The sequence below is a fragment of the Lampris incognitus genome, chromosome 1 (genome assembly GCF_029633865.1).
Source record: "Lampris incognitus isolate fLamInc1 chromosome 1, fLamInc1.hap2, whole genome shotgun sequence".
Classification (NCBI taxonomy): Eukaryota; Metazoa; Chordata; class Actinopteri; order Lampriformes; family Lampridae; genus Lampris; species Lampris incognitus.
In genome coordinates this window covers 135493103-135498806 of record NC_079211.1, presented here as the reverse complement: position 1 = coordinate 135498806, position 5704 = coordinate 135493103, and positions in this window count along the sequence as shown.

The window sequence follows — 5704 nt, the reverse complement described above, 5'->3', positions numbered from 1 at the left end:
TGTGTGACGTCACGAACCCGGCTACTTCCGCACGGCTGGGAAGTCCACGCACGCTTTGTTTTGACTACATTCTTAAAGGGGCATTACGCAAAATGTCAATCAATCAGTCAAACTATATTAATATACCCATTTCGTATATCCAAATGCAAGGCGAAGCGCTTTCCAATCAAATGGCAGGGCGCAGATAAAGGGAAGGTGATGATAAAAGAAGAAAACAGAAAAAAATAAATGAAATAGTAAAAAAAAACATTAATGAATTAGAGTGAAGAAGATATAAAAGAATAATATAATAGGATGACATGAATCCAAATACAACAGATTAATTTTGGACAGAACCCGTAATTGATCAACAGCACATTAAGCAATAAAGGTAGAAGGCTTTTTACTCTATGGAAATAAAATCAAGCCCTTAGCATTGAAAATGTACGAGCCTTACATTTGAAAATGTGTACTGAGGTTGGTAAATAGTTTTGACATGAACTGAACTGGATTTGTAAATGAGCAAACCAACCCCAGGGCTTGCTCTAGATTGCATCAGTTGTTGCTACCTCTTATTGGATTGTCAGGCAGTTTGTGACAATGTAATGAGAGCGCCACAAATGTTCTTAAGTTTTCCAAAGCTTTTCCAAAGATCCCCCACTGGATTAGTACTGAAGTGTTAATGCGTCTGAAATTGACAGAAACAAAACATTCATTGGACTGGCCTCTGTTGATAGCTGTTGCAGGGATTATTTTTTTCCGCACAACAGTTATGAGGTTACATGTAATCCACCATCACGGTTGATGCTAGTCATTACACACTGCACAATAAGAAATATGCTTGGTAAACATCGACTAAGTAATCAGTAATCCAAAGGCTTAACTGACTGATTGGTAGTCTATTCTGGTCAGTATTAGGGGCATTAAGTCATCCTTACAGGTACCAGTTCATTAAAGACTCATCTTTAATCTACTGCAAATAACATAGCTATGTGTTACAAGCCTGTTATTAAAACAGCAAAGAAAAAATTCTGAAGCATATTTACATGTGAAAGTCCCTCTGGGACCAGTCTACAATGAGATTCTAAATTTAGAAGCCCAACTCTTCTGCTGTGCTTACTCACTTGGATCCAAACAAGCCAAAATTATGCCCCCACCTCACCCACCAATCCACATTATTTTACATGGATGCAGACACAACCATTATTTCTTGCAATTATCATTACCTTCAGGAGAGGAATACATTCATTGCATTTTAATTTATACTTGCCATTTTTGCATTAATTAAAGGTACATTTAACTAAAGGTAAAGTGATGTTATAAAGGCTAAATATACTGGGACCAGGCCTTCATTACACCTACGGTAACATTTTTTGGAGTAGACACTTTTTTTTTTTTGGTTCTTGTCAAAGAAATAACCATCATTTAATGTGTGGGAAGTGTCTGAGATTTAGAAAGTGCTGCCCATCGAAATGTTGCGTGAAAGGATGTCTTGATGTCTTGCCGTGGTACAGTCAATAATGTTCACAATAGCCTCGTCATTTTCATCACATTATTACCTGATTTTTAAACCCATTTCTAAAACGCCCATCTATGTTGAATATCACCCATGTTGGCTACATTCAAAGGGGGTCTATTGCACTGGGGGCATGTTTCAGTTTGAGATTCATTGTTGTTGCCTGATACAAAGACTGATAATATGTGACCACTGGAAAAAAGGCTGGAATGTTTTGAGACTGGAACATATTTCTTCACCTATCTACAGGAAATAAAATAAAAAAATTGAAGAATGAAATATGTTCTCCCTTTGCCTTCCTTTCCCAGGGTAGGGAGGCTGATTCTAATACCTACGATTGTTCAACATGTCGTGGTTTATGATCAGAATAAAGGTGGGGGGGTTTATCTTTGAAATTGCCTTTGTCATCTGTTATCTTGGATTTGCCATCGACCGGTGTCAGATCTCGCTTCAGCTGCGAGGTGTCATAGTCAAACTAATGAATGTTTCCAACAAGCTATAATGAAATCCCTCTCATCCATCATTTCCAGTCATTTCCTTGCTAAAAATAAGCACTGTTAGTATAATTGAAGTGTTCTGTTTGAATTCAATTTGTTAGGAGTTTTTTTATTGTTGTTGTTTTTCTGCGTATTTCATTTGTATTTACTCATTTTGCAAAATGACACCAATTTTTTTGTTTTGTATTATCATCATAAATCTGAAGTTCATATGTGAAACATCTAACAAAGTTTGTGCATAACCATAAGGGATTGCAACAGCTTGAAATTATCCAACCTTTAAAGTTGTGTTTACTCATGAATGAATCAAAATGATTTGGATGGCAGACCTTATTTGAATTAACTGTGTGTAAAATTTATCCAAATCCCACTTCCTTTGTTAGCATAACTGTGGCTGAAAACTTTCCAGATGAGTGCCACTGCGATTAAACTTTAAACTTCAGCGTCATATCTGCCAAACTACTGAGATAACCGAAGCTAACTTTGACCTGGATCTCCTTTTAATGTTTTGCCTTCGTATCCATTTGAAAATGAGACTGAGCTTTTATCTATTGTATGCTGCATATGAGCTGTTCTCTGTTGCTCTTGGCGAGGTTTCAGAGCAGTGTTAGATTGTCTCAGAGGGATTTACATTTACACCATTTTTTATTTTAATTTTTTTGCATTTATATAGTGATTTCCTAGCCTACTGACCACTCAAAGCCCTTTACAGTGTATGCCTCACATTCACCCATTCACACACACATTCATACACTGATGCAATGCAAGGCTGCCATGCAAGGCGTCAACCTGCTCATCAGGGGTTCAGCGTCTTGCTCAAGGACACTTCGACATGCTTTCTGGACGAGCCAGTGACCTTCCAATTACTAGACGACCCGCTCTACCTCCTCAGTCATGCCGCCCCATAACAATGACAAACACGTAGATACAGTACAAGACAACAATAGACAACTCCCTCTATCATAAAGATCTTTGATTTGGATGGGGGGGGGGCTTCTAAAAAAAAAGCCTTTCCAGGGGAAGAAAAAAAAATGGAGAAACTTCCGAAGAGCATCAGTGGACAGATCCCACTTCCAGGACAGAATAGGTGTGCAACAGCGTGCAAGCTATACAGATGAAACATTTGAACACTAAATGACTACATTTAAAGATGAAAAAACAAGGCAAAAAAAGAAAAAAGAGGACACCGTAACAGCGCTGCGAGCATAATCATAAGAGATTAGAGAAGCATACAGAGCCGGACAGCCCCATGCAGTATAGCCGGTCGACAACCACAGAGGCCCTGGAAGAAATGAAGAGGGTACACACAGCGGGTGGGGCCACCACATCACTCACACAGCCAGAGAGACCGAAAGCCTGGCGTGAGAATGATGTGTAGCTGGAGCTGTCACAAATAGTGAGGGAGCAATCAAGGGAGAAAAAAAAGACAAAAAAAAAAAAAGCAGACAAGATGGTCCAGAGAGACCCGGTCAGTAGGAAAGGAGGATGAGGCACAGACAAAAGCCCCATGTATGTATGTATGTATGTATGTATGTATGTATGTATGTATGTATGTATGTATGTATGTATGTATGTATGTATGTATGTATGTATGTATGTATGTATGTATTGTATTGTATTGTATTGTATGTATTGTATTGTATGTATTGTATGTATTGTATGTATTGTATTGTATTAATGTATCGATTGTATATTTGTGTGTGTGTGTCTGCGGGGGGGGGTTTAAGTTACACCAGTTATGTGTAAGTCCTTACTTAGTCTGGATGTCACATAATTATGAAATAAATCCAAATTTACACCACACTAAATTAAAACGGGCTGCACCATTGTTTATTAAGAACTTAGCTGTTACCAGATGTTACACATACCAATAAGGTGATTTGGTCCTTATAGGCTAGTAGTTAGCTGGAGAAGAATACATCAGAACAACAGCAACAACACATTTAGACCTAACTTGAACAACAATAAACATATGGCCGGCTTGGAGCTTTTGTCTGAAAACTGGGAAAACATTCGCCGTCAGTGCGTTTTGCACAATGGGCTGCATCGCTGTGATTTACGTCACGGTGAAACGTTTTTTGATTGGCTGGCTGCTGTGATATTTGCCTAGAAACCAATTTAAGCATTATTCAGGCTTTACGAGTTGAGGCTGTTTACACCTGGCACATTACGTTACGATACGTTATGTTACACGTTACTTGTGTTTGAACGGTGCAACAATGACCCACCTTGAACTTAACAACACATATACCCGGATGATGTTAACAGATTATAGCTCTGCCTTCAACACCATCATCCTCGCCAAACTAACCACCAAACTCCTCTCCCTTGGCCTCAACCCCTCCCGCTGTAACTGGACCCTGGACTTCCTGGCCAACAGACCTCACTCAGTCTGTTAGGTTAGGTGACCACACCTCCTCCACCCTGACCCTCAGCACAGATGCTCCTCAAGGCTGTGTTCTGAGCCCCCTCCTTTTCTCCCTCTTTACCCACGACTACCTGCCAACTCACCCTTCAAATGTAATAGTTACATTTTTGGATGACGCCACAGTCATTGGCCGTATCACCAACAATGACGAGACGGCCTACAGGGACGAGATTCAGCACCTCACATCATGGTGCACCGCCAACAATCTTGTTCTCAATGTGCAGAAGATGAAGGAGCTGATTGTGGACTTCAGGAGGTCTAGAAGCTTTAGTCACTCCCCCGTACACATCTATGGGGTAGAAGTGGAGCGTGTCTCCAGCTTTAAATTCCTTGGAGTCCACATCAGTGAGGAACTTTCCTGGACATCAAACACCCAGGCCCTTGTGAAAAAGGCCCAACAATGCCTGCATTTCCTGAGGAAGTTGAGGAGCGCCCATCTATCCCCCAAAATTCTCACCAACTTCTATCACTGCACCATAGAGAGCATCCTGACCACCTACATCTCAGTGTGGTACAGCAACTGCACCTCTGTAGACCAGAAAGCTCTGCAGCGGGTCGTCAAGGCAGCCCAGCACATCACCGGTACCCAGCTCCCAGCCATAAAAGACATTTATCACAAACGCTGCCTTCGAAGGGGTCTCAGCATTAGCAGAGATCCCGCCCACCTCAGCCATGGACTATTCTCCCCCCTGTGCTCTGGGAGGCGCTACAGGAGCCTCAGAGCCCGCACTACCAGGCTCAAAAACAGCTTCTTTCCCCAAGCTGTTGCCAACCTGAACCTGGCTACCCACTGGATGTCTGTGGATATTTTTAAATATTTTGTACTCATGCTATTTCTTTTTACTTATTTTCAGCTTTTGGTCTTCATCTGTGTATATCTTACACTGCTGTGTTTGCTGTGTTTTTCTATGTCTGTCTTGCACGGTTTGGCAAAGTCGCGGCCCCTATTTCATGTTTAACATGTGCCTGCACATTGTTTTTAATGACAATAAATTGAATTGAATTGAATTGAATTGAAATGTACTAGTTTATTCTAAGAACTTAGTAACAAATTGTCAAATAACTGGTAACTGCCAGATTTGGCTTTTGCTTCACAGAAAGTGTGTGTATTTGTAATGTTTTTGTAACATCTCTGGACATAATCAATAATAAGCCAGAATTGAACTGTGACTTTGAAAACAAATAGAAGGAATGTGAATGAATGACAAGACATTAAATTACTACAGTATACAGTTAGTGAAGAAGTGTTGTCATCTGTGTCCGTTTGCCAAAGTAAAAAGTGGC